At 44.9% G+C, this 19,306-nt stretch overlaps 1 protein-coding gene and 1 long non-coding RNA gene across 2 annotated transcripts in view; one reads left to right on the forward strand and one right to left on the reverse strand.

Moving 5' to 3' along the window:
* The window catches only part of FYCO1 (FYVE and coiled-coil domain autophagy adaptor 1), a 77,991-nt gene extending 70,933 nt beyond the window's left edge, over nucleotides 1-7,058 (reverse strand). The window contains exon 1 of the mRNA XM_012470778.2: nucleotides 6,971-7,058. The gene's annotated coding sequence lies outside the window, so the exon portion shown is untranslated. The remainder of the gene's footprint in view (nucleotides 1-6,970) is intronic.
* On the forward strand, nucleotides 6,375-13,160 carry LOC105729838 (uncharacterized). The gene is made up of 3 exons (XR_001110323.2): nucleotides 6,375-6,665; nucleotides 10,956-11,137; nucleotides 12,574-13,160. It is a non-coding gene; the product is annotated as an uncharacterized LOC105729838 (long non-coding RNA).
* The last annotated feature ends 6,146 nt before the right edge of the window (nucleotides 13,161-19,306 follow it).

Genomic DNA, 19,306 nt, shown 5'->3' on the forward strand with positions numbered 1-19,306 from the left:
AGAAGAATATAAGTGAATTGATGGAGCTGAAAAACACAACACGAGAACTTCGCGAAGCATGCACAAGTCTAAACAGTCGAATTGATCAAGCAGAAGGAAAGATATCAGAAGTCGAGGACCAGCTCAGTGAAATGAAACGAGAAGACAAAAATGCAGAAAAAAGGATGAAAAGGAATGAGCAAAGTCTCCAGGAAATATGGGACTATGTGAAAAGACCTAATTTACGTTTGATAGGTGTACCTGAATGTGATGAAGAGAATGAATCCAAGTTGGAAAATACTCTTCAGGATATCATTCAGGAAAATTTTCCCAACCTGGCAAGGCAGGGTAATATTCAACTCCAGGTAATACAGAGAACACCACAAAGATATTCTTCAAGAAGACCAACCCCAAGGCACATAATTGCCAGATTTATTAGGGTTGAAATGAAGGAGAAAATACTAAGGGCAGCCAGAGAGAAAGGTCAGGTTACCCACAAAGGGAAACCTATCAGACTTACAGCAGATCTCTCAGCAGAAACCCTACAAGCCAGAAAAGAGTGGGGACCAATATTTAACATCCTTAAAGAAAAGAACTTTCAACCCAGAATTTCCTATCCAGCCAAACTAAGTTTTATGAGTGAAGGAAAAATTAAATCTTTTGCGAACAAACAAGTACTTAGAGAGTTCACCACCACCAGGCCTGTTTTACAAGAGCTTCTGAAAGAAGCACTATACATATAAAGGAACAACCAATATCAGCCTTTCCAAAAATATATCAAAAAGCAAAGAACTTTAACACAATAAAAAATTTACATCAACTAATGGGCAAAACAGCCAGCTAGCATCAAACGCCGGTATTAAACTTATATATATTTTAATTGGATAAAAAGCCAAAACCCATCGGTATGCTGCATCCGGGCCCATCTTACATGCAACAATACACAAAGACTCAGAGAGAAGGAGGAAGATTTACCAACCAACCAGAGAGTAAAAATAAACCAATAAACAAAAAGCAGGAGATGCAATTCTCGCCTCTGATAAAGTAGACTTGAAAGCAACAAAGATCAAAAGAGGCGAGGAATGACATTACATAATGGCAAAAGGATCAATGCAACAAGAAGAGCTAACGATTCTATAGATCAACGAGATAGAAAATTAACAAGGATATTCAGAACTTGAACTCAGACCCGGAACAAGTAAACTTAATAAACATTTATAGAACTCTCCACTTCAAATACACAAAACATACATTACCACCTCACACCTATTCCAAAGGTGACTATATAATTGGAAGTAAATCACTCCTCAGTAATCGCATAGCATTTCATAGGTTTAAATGAAATATTGGTTGGCTGTTTGTTTGTTATCTTCTTCCCTTATTCCTTCCTGACTACATCATTAAGCATAATTATCAGTACAAAAGAGGTTTTCAATACCCATTACTAAATTGCATTCTAGCCTGGGCAAGAAATCAATACTCCCATTCTCTCTCCCTCTTTCTTTTCCTTCTCCCTCCTCCCCATTCTGTCTCTCTCTTTCTCTTCCTTTTTCCTCTTTCCTATTTTCCTCTCTTTCTCTTTAAAAAAAAAATATATATATATATATAATCTTGTATTTTTCCTGAACCAAATTAGGATGAATGAAATAGTGAATGAATGAATGAATGAATGAATTTGTCTATCTGTCTGTCTATCTGCTATTAAAAAAAAAAAAAAAAAAAAAAGAAGTGAATCTCTGCTAGAATATGACACAACCACAAAACACAGCCTTGAGAAAGCAGCAGGTAACTTCTATGTGCAAACAAACTGCCAGCCAGGTAAAAGGTATTTTTTGGCAGCACTATGAAGAGGCAAGCCTGAACCAAGAGCTGGGGATACAGGTGTGAAAAGGGGCAGTGGGTGGAGCTCTGGCCTTAAAGGAACTCAGGCTCAGTGGGAGAAATAGGTAACATATACCCCAATAAACTTACAAACAAGTAAGAAAGAGCAGTTGAGGCCTGGTAAGTGCTTTGATGAGAACAAATGAACATACAAGGTACCAGACTACTCCACTCATGATTCTCAGCCCTCACTGCAGAGTCTCATGCTATACGTCTGTGGCTTCCGGGGCCATTTGCCACAATGGTAATTTTTTGTTGAATCTCTGTTCTTTCCATTGCTGTTCCCCCTAGCACAGTTCTGGCACATGGAAAGCTCTCAATAAATTACTGCTGAATAAATGAATGAATTAATTAATTAAATAAAACAAAACACATAGATCCTTGCTCCACAAACCAAACTAAACTTTGAGGCATAGAAATGTACCAAGACGTAAATACTACTAATCTTTCAATGGTGGCAACATGAGCACATTTTTTTAAAATTCTATTTTTCTGATTTTTCAATTTTCCTTTGTTGAGCATAAATTATATTTATATTGACTAAAATAATGCACTTAAAACACCAGGTACAAATTGTGAACATTATGTTGTAATTATTGTAAAAATGCTGTGAGCTATTATTCCAAGAGTGAATAGAATAATATAATTCAGCGACGGATGAATTATGTCTACTCCACACTGCCTACCTAACTTCTATTTATAAACAGACCTCTGGTGTCCTGAGAGCTCAGGTGACTGCTGTCAGACATGTGCACAAATCTCTTAACCCAGCTTGTGAGGCCCTTGACGGATGGGCTTCCTGACCTTGATAGGGATAGGCCCATCCTCTTGTCCCCCCTCCTTCCCCACCTCCTGCCTGTGTTCGGGCCTCCCTGTGCTGCCCTTCTGTGACTAGGTCCTGCCTCTGGGGTTTGGATGCTCTGCTCCCTCCACCAAGGTCATGCCCTGCCCAGCTCATGCTCCCTACACCTTCCTCTGGCCAGTGGCTTCAGTATCTCTGGGTTTCGTACGGACAAGAGGAAGTGTGAACCACAGTTTGGTTCCTGAGGAAGACTTACCCACAGCCTCCTTCACCCCATCCTGGACGATGAAAAGCACCGCCACCCTCACAAACAACCCCACTAAGCCAAACCTCCTGTCAGGGGCTGAATTGTGCACTCCACCCCACCACATTCCAATGTTGAAGCCCTAACCCCCATACCTCAGAATGTGACTGCATTTGAAGACGGCCTTTAAAGAGGTAATGAAGATTAAATGAGGCTATGAGAGTGGGCCCGAATCCAAAGACTGGTGAGTTTATAAGGGGAATTCTGGACACACACAAGAGATACCAGGGATGCATGGGCACAGAGGAAAGGCCCGTGAGGACACAGCAAGAAGGCGGCTGTCTGAGAGCCAACGAGAAAGGCCTCAGGAGAAGTCAAACCTGCCAATGGCTTGATCTGGGACTTCCAGCCTCCAGAACTGTGAGAAAGTACATTTCTGTTGCTTAAGCCACTCAGTCCGTGGTATTTTGTTATGGCAACCCTAGCACTAATACACCTCCCAAGGCTCTTCTCTCTTCATTTCCAAAAGTGTGCATCTGACACTATCAACCAGGCAACCTGGGGAGGAGAGGTGCTGGTGGGCCCGGGTTCTGCCACACTTCTTGGGGAGGAGCATGACAACAGCAGTGCCAGCCTGGCAGGGGGTGGGGCCATGCTGTAAATGAGAGGAACAAGGAAGACCCAGGATAGCTCTGAAGCTGGAGCTGGAGCAATGAGCAAGATATTTTCTTCTCTCTTATCAGCGGTAGCCAAGTTGTCAATCTGGACCCTATTTAGACTTTGGAATCAGACTAGGTACGTGAACTTTCCATTATGTATTTACGCAACAAATAATGCAACAAAGATCATGTCATGGTTGGGCAAGACCCAAGGTATATTTAGCTTATTCAACTATTTTTAGGCAGTCTATCTGTCCTGGGGAAGTCATTTGACCTCTTCTTACCTTTCTTTTTTCAGATGCAATGTTGGGGGGTAATCTTCCTTCATGTAAATGAATTAAGAATCGCTACTCTTAAAGGAGTTGGGGGAATAACAGACATTCTCAGCGGCTAACTTTGGCTAAGGCTTCTAAGTGTCCCCTTCTTGCTCCTGACCAAGTCTACAGATACCCTGGAAAAAGCACCTGCAGGTTCAACTTCAGGAAATTCCTTCCAGCTCCATTTTAAACCACCGCTTCTGGTTCAGCTAACCAGCCCTATCCTGGACTTCACATAGGGATTCTTCTCTTGGCCTTGCTTCCTGCATGCTAATGGTTTTCTTGGAATGCTTTTTTTGGTCCAAGCTTTTCTTTTGTATGCTAAGGACTTCCCCTAACTCAGTTTCCTGGGACTGGCCTAAGGTACAGTAATCCAGAATTCTTAAGGTGGTTGGCCAGATCAGTCCTTGGGCCCCAGAACTAGCCACAGGGCCACAATACCATAACCAAACCACAGATTCTCCTTAAGTCTTTTGTCAGAACCACACTGATGTACACATCCTCCAAATGGCAACCAGCCTAATGAGAAACAGGCCCTTAGTGTCTTTCAAATGCCACAGACACCCAAGTGAACAGGAAGGACTATTGGAAGTTACTGAAACCAACAGGCTGACTGGCTCCAATGTTAGAGGAAAGGGATAAAACTGCTCTTGCCCAACTGAGCACACCTTCTGCCATCCTCCTCTTCTCAAAGCCATGCGGCCTGTCTTCTCTGAGGCAATGGCTCTTATTATGGGGCTAGTACAGATATTTCAGCCATTTTTAGTGATGTATCAACAAACAACAAGAAGGTAAACAATATTTTCATAGGTAGACCCACAGAAACATTCCAATTCCCACCCTATTGATTTATCAAATTGTTCAAATACAGGCTCTTACACCAATCAAGAGTTCTTATTTTCTTGAAACTGGCATTGAGATCACAAACAAAATATTGTTTATCTTTTGACTAAGACAAGAACACAGCAGTCATGACATGAGCAGATGTTGCCCTGGTCATAATGGACTCATCCGTGCTCACAAGTTGCCTCTGTAATCACAGGCACCAGTTAATGACCCCTACCTGCTGCCTAGGACTGCTTGAAGTGAATGTGGCTCCTAACTCTGGGTGCCTACAAGTGGCTTCCACCATGAGACCACAGCCAGACAACATAATTCCTCTGCCTCATGTTTAAAGACATTCTGGTCTTGAGTCATCAAAGCTGTGCCTTCGGAATCTTCAGTAAACAAAAGTTACCCATCAGCTAAACTTCTCCCCTAAAGGGAAGCAGGGTGGGTGAGGGCCTGGGAGCTGCCATTTCTCGCATACCTACTCGTATTCTTGAGCCAGCAGCCCACAGCCTTGGCGACCAATATGGTTCAAAGCTACCAGCTGCTCCGATTTTGCTCTGTTATGGGTGGTTCCTCTTATCACAAACATCTGTGGGAGCCATCCCCCTCAAAAAAGGATCAGGTTAAAAACTTGGCTCCTGAAACCATACTGGTGCTCCAAACCCAGCCTCAAGGGGCAAAAGTCATCCAAATACTGCCTGAGACTGTTACCAGTCTCTAAAGCAACTACAATAAAAAAAAAAAAAACCCACAAAGTAAAATATTAAGAATTGATTATATGGATATTCACTATACAATTCTTTCAGTGATTCTGTATGTTTATTTTTCTAATAAAATGTTAAAAACAATTTTAAAAATAAATGAAGTGCTACACATAGACACTTCAAACATAAATAGATAAACTCTATTTCCTAAAGCAAGAGCCTTTAGGAAAGATCCTACTAATCAAAGGAGGCTGAGATCCATCACTATGACAATTAGCTATTGCCAGGGTTATAATAACCATGGTGCACAACTAGTATGGGGCATTCAATGCTTTCAGAACAGTGGTTGTCACAGAAGGGAGGGTCAAGTGGAGCCCACTCAACAGGGGTCTGCTTCAGGAGGTGGGAAGTACTGAAAACAGAAAACCTTGGCGTGATAGCGCCAGCTCCCCAACCCTCCCCCACACCAGCCCCCAACACCCTCTAGCCGCATTAGGCAGATGGCAGGAGAATTAGGCTTGCTGCCAGAGACCACAAGGACTGCAGGGGTACGAGAATCAGTGAGCAGATTAAGCCCTGGATCCTCTGCCCCCTAAAAGCCCCTGACCCATTTCTCTGTCGGGAAAGGAAACTGCTGTGGTAAGACAAGCAGAGGGGCTGCGAGGCTGTGGCCAACACAGGCAGTTTCAACATGTGCTCTATTTTTTATTTGTTTTTTTCTAGAGGGACACCCAATGGGAACGGTGAAGAGTGACAGGGACATCAGAGGATACATGTGCATTAACAGAGAGCCACGCGGTTAAGGTGTCAACCACATGTGCTTTTCCTACAAAACATAAAATTCCACCATCCTCCCCGCCTTGCCGACCCCCGCTGTCCCGCCCCCGCCTCCACCGCAGGTTTCTCAGGTTTCAACAGCACGGACTCCAGTCCAATGCAGTGCCGTCACAACAGACACAACAGGTGTTTCAGAAAAAGGGACCTGGGGGCTATCTCGAGACCTCGCACATGGGCACAAGGGGCAGTGGGTAGTGAATGGCCAAAGGATGGGCCGGGAAGAACGAAGAGTCCCCTCCTGGGAAGAGGGGAGAGTTCCGAGCACCAGTGGAGTCTTGCAAAGTGAAGGTCTGGGCTGTCCCGGCCCAGCTGGGCCAGAAACTGAGCTTCCTAAAGACCACGCAGGCAGGAACTCGGGGGCCTGCCCCATCCTGTGCTAAGGGACCCAGGCTTGTTCTGAGACTCCGAAAGGTGGGCTCCTTTCCTTTGCGGCCCCTCGGCCGTCCGGGGTCTTGGAACTGGTGTTTGGGGTCTTCCTTTTTAACCGACTAACAGAGGCAGGCTGGGTGCCAGGACCAGCTTCCACCGGCCGGAGGTGCTTCCCGGCCCGCTGGGCAAGGACGGGGGGGCTCGGGCAGGGTCTGAGGGAGACCTGGGATGGGCGGGGACGGTAAGGACAGCAGGTGACAAACCGCGCCCCGAGCGAAGCTCTCGGCTCCGGGGTCGTGAGCGACCCAGGTTCCCCCAGAGTCCAGCTAGTCTCCTGCGGCACTTACGCGCTCTTGGGTCCACCGCCGGGCAGAACCGAAACTTTCTGGGGCCAAGCGGAAGAGGACGGGACCGCGGTGCCGGCGGCCATGACGCGCACACCCGGCGGCTGGCGGGGGCGGGGGCGGACTACAACTCCCGGCGTGCTCCTCGGGGCTGAGCCTACGACTCCCATGTGACTCCGCAGGGCAGGGAATAACTACTCCCACAGCCCAGTCCCTAGACTGCCAGTCCCACCCCCGACCCTAGCTGGCCCCAGGTTAACCCTTGCAATTCTGGAGGGCCACAAAATCAAATGTCTGGCTTCCTGACAGCAACGCTGTTCTTGGGTGGCTAAGGAGCACTCCAAATGTAGCTAGTTCGAATTGGATTGTGCACGTGCTCTAAGTGTGAAATACACCTGCGTGCCAAAGAATCCAAAGAAAGAATGTAAACTAGCTCATTAATTTTTGGTGATTGCATGTTAAAATGATAATATTTTGATGTATTGGAAAATAGAAAAACATATTGGCGGGCCTGATTTCCCATATTTTAATCCCCCTTACTTCTTAATATCAGAGGCTTACTTAAAATTAGTTCTCAAAAACTATGTGTTTATAAACTACCACTCCTAACTTTGGCCCCATCCCCAGCCCAGCTTCTGTTTATAAGTTGGGTGTTGCAAAGCACTCGGAAACCGAATACGATAGAACAAAACACATTCAATTAATGTCTGCTATGGGGCCAGTAGAAAAAAGAAATGGTACGTGGGGACTTTGGCCTGTGACTGACTGCATTCCTTAGCTGTGGCTGGCTATCCTTTACTCTCTACCCTAATTCTCATGATTTAAGCCAGAAACACCTCTCTCCCTCATAGGACCTAGCTTGTGGTATCCAGTTAGGAACCGTGGTGGCCCAACATTCCAAATTGAGGAAGCAGGGTGTTGTCTGGGTAGAATAATACAGAAAGAAAATCGATTTATTTGTTAATTTTAGGCTATGACATCTCATTAGACATCTAATTTTATAAAGTAGATGTAGCTAAAAGTCAATCAGATGGATGGAATAGTTTGGGGGTGGGGTTGGGAGGAGGTACATGAATGGAAGTGATTTCTACTCTTGTTAACAGAAAGGAAAACAGAAGGAAAAAGGGGAGAGTGAGAAGATGACAAAGAGAAAAGTCAGAAAAGTCTAAGAGAAATAATTGCTGCAACCACTGTCTGAACAGCTTCATGCAATATTAAGGATGGGAGAGATTTTAATGTTGGTGTCATGTGGTCCAATATCCTTGTTTGAAACTGTATAGGGAAAAACTCCCTCACACCATGTTTTTCCTCTACTCTCACACAACAACAATCATCAACACAGGGAAATACTTTGGTGACCAGATGTGTGTGGGGTTTTCCCCACCCACTGAGCAGCGGACTGTACCTGGGTGTCCTCCAATTCAATTCCAACACTATCTACCAGAAGTATCAGATCCTGCAGGTTGAGGGCTCAGTCCCCAAGACTGCCTCCTCACCTTTAAACACCAATTGTAAGCCTGGGCCTCCAGAACTTCTCAATGACTGCCTTCAGGTTAGGTTCCCACAACGCCCTCTTTGGGTTCAGCTAATTTGCTAAAGTGGTTTATAGAACTCAGAGAGGCCGGGCGCGGTGGCTCAAGCCTGTAATCCCAGCACTTTGGGAGGCCGAGGCGGGTGGATCACGAGATCAAGAGATCGAGACCATCCTGGTCAACATGGTGAAACCCCGTCTCTACTAATACAAAAAAAAAACTAGCTGGGCATGGTGGCGCGTGCCTGTAATCCCAGCTACTCAGGAGGCTGAGGCAGGAGAATTGCCTGAACCCAGGAGGCGGAGGTTGCGGTGAGCCGAGATCGCGCCATTGCACTCCAGCCTGGGTAACGAGCGAAACTCCATCTCAAAAAAAAAAAAAGAACTCAGAGAAACACATTTACTGGTCTATTATAAAGGACACTGTGATGGAGAGACACATAGGATGAGGTGTGGGGGAAGGGACATGGGGCTCCCATGCCCTCCCTGGGTACACCACTCTTCAGTAACCTCCACGTGTTCAGCTATCCCGAAGCCCCTGAATCCAGTCCTCTTGGGCTTTTACGGAAGCTTCGTGATGTCAGCATTGCTAACACCAGGGCATAGGGCAGGACCCTCTCTTGGGAGGGTCTTAAGTCCTACAATCAGAAAGATGGGGGAAGATTAGAGTCCTGCCTTAGAGCAGGTGAAAGGAGGGCAGAAGGCCAGAGAGATTTGGTTTCCTGAAGCCTAACACACCCAACATAACATAAGACTGTAACAAGGGCTATGGGAGTTATGAGCCAGGAATCATGGATGAACAAGATAGATAGATAGATAGATAGATAGATAGATATTTAGATAGACATCATAATACCACAGAAACTTAGACCCAAAAGGAATTTGAGAAGAAGAAGATAAACCTAATATTTATTGAGGACCTACATGCCAGTCCCTAGCCAAAAAAAAAAAGAAGAAATAAAAACAACAATAACAAAAACCCACACAGCATTATATTTAAAACTTGCAGTTACTCTGTGACATAATTAGTATTTATTGTCCTACTTTGAAGATAGGAGATGAGGCTCAGAGAGATTAAATGACTCTCCTGGTCCACCCACCTAATAAGTGGTAGAGAGTAGAGTGGTGGAGGCTGGGGTAGAGCTGGGGGTTCCTGAGGGGTCTTCTGTCACCCAGCACAGTCAGATACAGGGAAGGGTAACAAAATCACTATTGCTTAGGTAGTTTAACTTGGATTTCCTTTATAGAGCTGAGAATTTCAAACTATAACCTTTCAAACAAACATACAAACAAATGCAGCATATTCTTGTGTTCTGATGTGAATACACATTAAGAGATGAGATTCAAAATCACCAAAACCTCACGCCTTTCTCCTTACAGCCTTAACAAGCAACAGAAGAAGAAGCTTCCTCACTGGAAGCTGACCATGTCCACAGCCCTGATGAGGGAAGAGGCTCTTGGAGTAATTGTTAAGGGCTTTGTATGTGCCAGGTACATACAAATACCTGTATATGTATATTCTACACATGGTTTAGTTTTATTCTTTTATCAGTCTTATACATAATTATGTAAATAATTATGTAAATAATACATAATTATCCTGATTAAGCAGATAACAACCTTAGAGAAGAAGTTAGCTAATTTGCCTAAAGTCGAAACCTTATAATGGTAGAGACAAATTTTGAGCCCAAGTCTGTCTGATTGAAATTTAGGCCTGTAACCACTGTGATGGCAGCTCCTTATGTGGGACAGCCACGTGCTCTGCCAAGGACCCTACCATTGTGGCCCACGCTGGTCAGGCCAGAAGTGGACGTCAGCCATGCCAATGGCCTGGGGTGGCAGCTCAGCTCAAAAGAGTCAGCCTCCTGTTGATAGTCACTGGTTAATCCGTCTCTCCGCTGGAAAATTTGAGTGTAAGACCCACAGAAGGAACCAGAAGTTGATTACAGAATCAACATCTCTAAGCTGGTTGAGCTAATCTTCCCCTATAGAACACAGCTTTTCAGTAATGACTCACAGACAGTGCAGAAGGATGTGGACCCCAGGGTTCCGGAATTTGGTTTGAATTCTGACATGTATATTTTCCAGAATTTGTTCTTCATAACTCTACTATTGACTTTTCTCCTCTACCCTTCATCAACTGAAAACTTCTGAAATTTTAAAATAAGCCCTTGATAATACAGATTCAGATTTTTTTCCATTTTGAGTGATAATAATAATAGAAAATAGCATTTCCCACAGAATAAGGGGACTGTTCTTCCTGGTTCACCCAAGACAGTCCTGTTAACCCAGCATGAATATTCATGGCTCCTTTCTTCATTCCCAGTGGTGTCCCATTTTCTCAATACATTTAGTCACTGTTTGGGAAAAACTCTCAAACCGGTTTTCCTCTGTTCTCACACCACAACAGTCAACACAAAAGACTTCTGTTATTTCCTGAGGATTTCTTTCCACCAGGAAGCAAGCAATCACTTCTGCGACAGATACCAACTGGGTGTCCTCCAATTCAAGTCTGACATCGTCTGCCTGAAGATGGTGTACAGATCCTGCCACTTTGGGGCCCAGAACCCAAGACTCATGCTTCTCTCCGTAGACACAGGTCACAAGTCTGGGCCTCCAGAACTTCTGACTGACTAGCTGTGAGTTGGGGTTCCCACGACCTCCTCTTTGGGTTTGATTGGTTTACTGAAGTGCCTCAGAGAACTCAGGGAAACATATTTACTGGTTTATGAAAAGGATATTACAAAGGATGATACATAGAGCGAGGTATGGGGGGAGGGGTGCCAGAGCTTCCATGTTCTTCCTGGGCACACCACCCTCCAGGAACTTCCACGTGGTATGGAAACTCTATGAACCCAGGCCACTTGGGTTTTTATGAAGGCTTCATGATATAAGAATGATTGATGGCCGGGCACGGTGGCTCAAGCCTGTAATCCCAGCACTTTGGGAGGCTGAGGCGGGCGGATCACGAGGTCAAGAGATTGAGACCATCCTGGCCAACATGGTGAAACCCCGTCTCTACTAAAAATACAAAAAAAATTAGCTGGGCGTGGTGGCGTGCACCTGTAGTCCCAGCTACCCGGGAAGCTGAGGCAGGAGAATTGCTTGAACTCAGGAGGTGGAGGTTGCAGTGAGCCAAGATCACGCCACTGCACTCCAGCGTGGCACCTGGTGACAGAGCGAGACTCTGTCTCAAAAAAAAGAATGATTGATTAAGTCATTGGCCATTGGTGATCAACTTAACCTTCAGCTTCTCTCCCCTCTCAGGAGGTTGGTGGTGGAGCTAAGTCCCAACCCTCTAATCATGCCTCTGTCTGTGGTGACCAGCTCCACCCTGAAGCTGTCAGTCTGTTTGTACAGATAGCTAGGCAGACATGAGCAGGGCAGGAGACTCACCACTGCCAAAGAATGTCAGGCAACCATGGTTAGGGAGGAGGACGAGGAATCTCACATACAAATTTTCCTCCATTTCTCTAATCACTTCTATGCCCTTCTCAATATGCATGCAGACCTTCAAGGTCATATTTGAAAGGAAAGAAGTCCATCCCATTGTGGCAGTTGACTGAACTGGTACAGGCACAGGCTTCTCATCAGCTTTAAGAAAAATGGAAAATGAGATTACAAGAAAAGAGATAATCACTTTGTTGCTAGAATGCTCTGAGAGAGTGACTATAAGGTCATAGATACAAGGATATAGGCTGGCTCAAAGCCACAGGCTCAAGAGACAAAAATACCCACAGGACAGAGATGAAGGCTGGTCCCAGGCTACAGGCACAGAACAGATTACCATAGAACAGAGAGGAAGGCAAGGTTAGGGGTACCCGGTAAAACCTGTTCATTCTGGAACCCCAAGGATGAATAAGGGGCCCCATATTCACTCTGATATCTCCTCTCTTCTCAAGTGGATAATCATGATGAGATGGGAGCAAGTTTAAGGGTACCAGGTAAGACTGGTTCACTCTGGAGCCCCAAGGATGAATGGGAGATGACCTCTTCAGGACAGAATAATAGGGAAATAAGAGAAGATACCTTCATTTTCCTTTTTTTTTTTTTCTCCTCTGTTCTCTCTTCACAGATGGATAATCACGTCTCCATACCATGGGACATGCCCCTGGGATGCATCCTCAAGAAGTGAGAAAAGTTTGACCCCCAAACCCTAAAAAGGAAAAGGCTAATATTTTTCTGTAACATAGCCTGGGTTGAATAAAAGCTCCAGGACCAGTAATTTTGGCCAGAAAACAGAAGCATAAATTTTAATACAATCCATCAGCTAGATTTGTTTTGCCGCCAACAGGGAAAATGAACAGAAATCCACTATATTCAGGCCTTCATGGCTGTAAGAAACAACCCTGGCCTTTGTCAGGCTTGTGAAATGGATCCAGCGATGATAGTGGCCATTGTCAGGCAGCTCCCTCCAGTTGGTTTGGGAGACCCCTTATCAGGTTTACCCAGAGCTCAAGCCCCAGAGGAACCAAGGGCAGAGCTTGGGTCAAACCCCACTGCTCCTTCTACCCCTTTACACCCAAGTGTCCCAGCCCTGGAGGCTTGCTCTTTCCACCCAGGGCCACTCTCTGGATACCATCCCCCTAAGTTATGCCCCCTTCAAGAGGTTAGCAGCCCCAGTGGACCCACTGGAGTCCAGACTCCATTCACTGTGTAAGACCTGAGCCAGATTAAAATTGAAGTTGGAAGTTTATGGAAGAGCCTGACAAATACATTGAAGAGTTCTGTAAACTGGGCTAAACATTTGAACTCACCTGGAGGGCCTTCTCAGTCATACTGGGGCAAACTCTGTCTAAGGGAGAATGTGACTCCATTACAGAGGTGACCCAGCAATTTACAAGTGCAATGCACATGACTGACTCTGGTGGCAACCCTGTGGGGGTCACTGCAATATCCTAGGTTGGTCCTAATTGGGGTTACAATACCCAGGAGGGTATATGAGCAAGGAACCACATGTTTCTCTGTCTGGTAGAAGGAATGAAAGCTAGTAGAACAGAGCCTATAAACTATAGTAAATTTCCCTTAATAGATCAAGGCCCTCTTGAAAACCCCACCACTTTCCTAGAGAGTCTACAAGAGGCCCTAATGAAACATACTAACCTAGACCCAGGCACACCAGAAAGCCAACTGATCCTGAAGGACAGTTTCCTAACTCAGGCAGCCCCAGATATTTAGAAGAAACTTCAAAAGCCAGCATTGGTCCCCAACACCCCGGGCCTGACATCCTCAAAATAGCTTCCTCAGTCTTTTCTCCTCCTCTGTGCTGCCTGTGGGGGAAAACTGTCTTTTGTCATTCATTTTTAGTGATGCCAGAAGGGCCAGGAGGAAGAGGGAAGGACTCAGGAAAAGGAAGGCAAAAGGAAAAGTAGAAGCTCCAGCTCTGGCTGCACTGCAAGTCTGCCAGGCCCCTCTAGGTTGCCCTCAGATTACCCTTCTAGGTAACCGCCATCAGCGCAGGAGGGCAGGCCACTGGAAGGTGAATTGCCCCAATGGGACAGATGGATAAAAAGCCCCACACAGCTTGCCCCACTGCCACAAGCTTGGCCACTGAAAACGGGACTTCCCTGAGGACCGAGAGGACCCTGGGACAGAATCCCAACCCCTAATGGCCTTGAGCTGAAGGGCACCAGCCAGCTCCCAGATTGAACATCACTGTTGAAGGGACAGAGCCAGGGGCTGCTTTGGACATGGCAGGTAGGACAGTAAGTTTTCTTTTGGACACGGGAGTGGTCTGCTCAGTGTTTACCTCTTTTCCTGGGCAATTACCATCCAAATCCTCCATGGTGATGGGGCTAAATGGGGTGCCTATAACCTGAAGGTTTACTCTTCCTTTGTGCTGCCCGAGGGGGAAAACTCTTTTCTCATTCATTTTTGGTGATGCCAGAAAGTTCTATGCCCCTTTTGGGTAGAGATAGTTTATTTAGGCTAGTGGCTTAGTTAACCTATCCTCCAGGGCAACACCTCCTTTTCCAAATGCAATCTTATGCCTCAAGGAAACCACACACAAGGATGAACTGCTGAATGACCTTTTCATTAATCCGGAGGTCTGGGCCACAGGAATACCTGGAAAGGCCATAATGGCAATGCCTGTAGTAATTCACCTCAAGTATCCTTCTTGCTATCCTTGTAGAAAGCAGCTGGCCAAAGAGGGACTTTCGCTTCTGATTGACACATTTCTATAACATGAATTTTGAATACGCAGTAACTTTCCTTGTGACACTGCATCTTACCTGTTGAAAAGAGCAATGAGGCCAGGTGTGGTGACTCACACCTATAATCCTAGCCCTTTGGGAGGCTGAGGCGGGCAGATCACTTGAGGTCAGGAGTTTGAGACCAGCTTGGCCAACATGGTGAAACCCCATTTCTATTAAAAAAAAATATATATATATATATATAGCTGAGTGTGATGGCACATGCCTATAATCCCAGCTACTCAGGAGGCTGAGGCAGGAGAATCACTTGACCCTAGGAGTTGGAGGTTGCAGTGAGCTGAGATTGCGCCATTGGACTCCAGGCTGAGGGACAAGAGCAAAACTCCATCTTGAAAAAAAAGAGCAATGACAAATACAGGCTAGTCCAGGACCTTTGAATCATAAATGAGGCAGTAGTCCCAATGGTCCCCAACCCATATGTCTTAATAATTCTAGAAGTAACTCCAGATGCTCAGTGGTTTTCAGTCTTAGACCTCAAGGACACTTTCTTTTGTATCTCTCTAGATTCATCCTCCCAATTTTTATTTGCATTTGAGTAGGAGAATAAGAAAGCAAGGAGTAAACAGCTCACCTGGATGGTGCTTCCACAAGGTTTTACAGATAGTCCCTGTTTGTTTGGGCAAGGCTTGGCTAGAGATTTGCAGGACCTGACTCTTGAGGGGAGCAGATGGCTTCTACAGCACATGGATGACCCCGGCAAGACAGCTGGGAATCCAACATCTAGTCCAGACACTAAATTTACTAGCAGACAGAGGGTACAAGTTGTCCAAGGCTAAGGCACGGCTACTAAGACAAGAGGTCCAATACCTGGGGATTATCCTGGAGAACATAAGCTCTCCCCAGAATGGATACAGGCCATCCTTAAAATACCTATCCCAGCTACCTGAAAGCAACACCTAATTTGTGTATTTTTAGTAGAGACAGGGTTTCACTATGTTGGCCAGGCTGGTCTTGAGCTCCTGACCTTGTGATCTGCCTGCCCTGGCCTCCCAAGTGTTGGGATTGCAGGTGTGAACCACCATGCCTGGCAAACTCATTGCACTGACCAAACTTAGAGAAGCTCTCCTAACTTGTATCATCCACTGATTTCTTCTTTATACCCATGTTTGGTGGGCAAAACCGAATTTATGGCAGTTTGCTGACTCCTGGCTTAGATGCCTGGGCTTCAGCAATGGACTGAATAGACAGAAATCTCTGTTCTCATGGAGCTTACATTTTAGAGGAGGGAGACAGACAATAAGCATACTGAAGAGATAATTTAAATGTTAAGTTAGAAGGTGACAGATACTATGGGGGAAAAAGAAAGCATAGAAAAGGAATTACAAGACTGGGATTGGAGGTTGGGTGGGAAGAAAAAGTCTCTCTTTGAATGTGACATTTTGGCTGGGCATGGTGACACACACCTGTAATCCCAGCACTTTGGGAGGGCGAGGTGGGAGGATCATTTGAGTTCAGGGGTTCAAGACCAGCCTGGAAACATAGCAAGACCCTGTCTCTATTTTTTTATTGTTAAAAATTTTTTTAAAAAGGAAGGTGACATTTTAGCCAACTTGAAGGAGGTGAATATGGCAGTTTTAAAACATGTTCACAAACATGTCTTTGACATTACTTTTACCCAAAGGTGGTGGTGGTGGGTGGGGGAATTCTATGTCTTCTCCCCTTGAATCCTGGCTGACCTTTGTGAATTGCTTGTAACCTAAAGAATGCAGCAAAAGTGACATTATGGGACTTCTGAGGCTAGGTTGGAATAGACAGTCCAGTCTCCACCTGGTTCCCTTAGGATTGTTCTCTGTGGGAGCCAGATGCCATGTAAGAAATTTGATTCACTGAGAACTCTCTGCTAAGGAGTCCACATCTATAGCCCAGTGGAGCTCCCATCTGACACCAGTGTCATCTGTCAGCCATGTGATTGCACCATCTTGGACGTCCTGCCCAGTCAAGCCATGAAATGATGGCAGCTTCAGCTGACATCTGACTGCAACCATGTGAGTGATCCTAGGTCAGAACTACCCTGCTAATCCCCTCCTGTATTCCTGACCCACAAAATCCATGAGTCATAAAGATGATGGCTTTAAGCTGCTAAATTTCAGGATAATTTGTTAGGCAGAAATGGTATCTAAAATAGAAATCTGCTACCAAAGTGGACTGGGAAGAGTGAACTGTGTCAGATTGTATTTTCTAAAGATGGTCACAATACTATTTCCCATCCCATGTGTTCTTCCACAATGTGACCTTGCCACTCCACCTCTAATTCCCCTCAACTTGATTCCGAGTAGCTGGCGACTGCTTCCACCAATACAGAATGGCAGAAGCGACACTGTGTGTCTTCCAAGGCTGAGTCATGACAGATGATGTGGTTGGAGCTTTGAGCTTTCATGTAAGAAGTCTGACTACCCTGAGGCAGTCATGCCATGATGAAGGCCACATGGTGAGGTGGATATGGAGTGAGCCTTGGGGATAACTGGAGAAACAATTTTTGGCAAAAAGAACAACCAGCACGAAGGCTCTGAGTCAAGACCTGTGCCTAGTGAGTTTGAGGAGCCACAAGGAAGCCAGTGCGGCCTGACATGAATAGACCGTAGGGCAAGGGAAGAAGCAGGGAGCCAGCTGTAAGAGTGCAGGTGAGTCAATGTGGTCGGTCACGGAAGAGATGGGGGTGAGAAGTTGTTGGATTAAAAGGCAGAGCTGAGAAGGTTTGGTCATGAACTGCTCACAAACACTGAGAGAAAGAAAGGAACCAAAGATGATTCCTAGATTTTTGGCCGATGGAAGGATTGAGTTAGCAAAAGCAGAAATGGTGAAGACCGTAGGAGAAGCAGACGTGCGTTGTATGTAGGGGGCAGGTCAAGAGCTGGGTTTCAGACATAGATTTCAGATGCTGATTAGACATCCAAGTGGAGGTGTCTAGCAGGCAGAAGCTATCACCGGAAAAGGGGTCTTGTCCCAGACCCCGAGTGGGTTCTTGGATCTTGCACAGGAAAGAATTCAGGGCGAGTCACAGAGTATAGTGAAGTTAAGTTTATTAGAGGCTACTCAATTACAGAGTAGGGTGTCCTCAGAAAGCAAGAGGAGGAATGCACTACCTTAAACATAGGGCCGGCTTGTATAAGTTATTAAGAATAGTGTACTCTATCACAAAGGTCTGTGATCAGCTTGTGACAGTCTATTAGTATTGTTACTTTTCTATGTTACTATTATCTTTAAAGCACATCTGTTCTTAAACTAAAAATACATTTTGTTCTTAAAGTATTGGAACATTTCCATAAGTTCTGGGTCTTTATTTAGTTAGTTAACACTATTAACTCATTCCTTCAACCATAAACATCTTGTGACCAAGAGTGCCCAACTCCCTGGGAATGTAACTTGACTGGTTTGGCTTCATTTGGGCTTTATTAAAGATGGAATCACTCTGGTTAGCATGCCTCTGACCAAGCTGCATGAGGCCACGTGCAGGGGAGAGGTTTGAGCTGCTGCAGATATAAAGGTGGGAGTCATCAACATACAATTGGTTTAAAGCAATGACTTTCAGTTTGATCTCAGATCCCTTTAAAAATTGTTTTAATTATAGTAAAAACATATAACATTAAATTTATTATCTAATAAAATAAATTTGTCATCTTCATCACTTTTAAGTATACAGTTCAGTAATGTTGAGTATATTCACATTATTGTTCAACAGATCTCTAGAATTTTTTCATCTCACAGTACTGAAACTTAGTACTCAGACACTACCTCTCCCTCCCCAAGCCCTTGGTAACCACCTTCCTACTTTCTGTTTCTATGATTTTGACTGCTTTATCATGAAGGAAATTAAAATATTTTGAAATCATCTTTGCAAAAATTATAACTGAGAAAATTATGACAGTGAAAGAGATCTGACCTAACTGACTCCATCTTGCTTCTAACCTTCAAGCTTCCCTTGTTCATTCCTAGGCATAGGTCAAGCTAACTTTGGAAAGAGTTTAGTTTATAGTTTAACTTTGAAACAAAGGCATTAACAGCTCCTCCCTGGAACAAACCTTCTCCTTGCCTGGGCATCAGACTGCCTTTGTAAAACTAACAAATTAGCCACAGATTAGAAACTATGGCTCAGGGATCACATGGCCGGAGGCCACAAGATCACTAACATCCCCAATTGCTCATGTGGATAACATTGCTATTGTAAAACCTAAGATTGATGTTTGAGGTATTTTTCAGACCCTACATTCAGTTGGATCAGTTGGTGCAACTCAGACCAGTAAACTGACTCATTTGGTCTTCTGTCCCCTATCCAGAAACTGACTCAGTGCAAGAGGAAAGCTTTGACTCCCTGTAATTTTATCCGTGACCCAACCAATCAGTATTCCCCCTTCATAATCCTTCTGCCCGCCAAACTATCTTTTAAAAACCCTAGCCTCAAAATATGCAGAGAGGCTGATTTGAGCAATAATAAACCTCTGGTCTCCTGCTTAGCTGGCTCTTTCTCTATTGCAATTCTTTTATCTTGATAAATTTGCTCTATCTGGAAAGTGGGCAAGAAGAACATATTGGACAGTTGCAATTTTACTCCAAAAATATATCTCAAGTTTCAAGTGGTAACTTGGTCATCTTGAC

The sequence above is a fragment of the Aotus nancymaae genome, unplaced genomic scaffold (genome assembly GCF_030222135.1).
Source record: "Aotus nancymaae isolate 86718 unplaced genomic scaffold, 86718_ANA_hifiasm-v0.15.2.pri h1tg000067l, whole genome shotgun sequence".
Lineage (NCBI taxonomy): Eukaryota > Metazoa > Chordata > Mammalia > Primates > Aotidae > Aotus > Aotus nancymaae.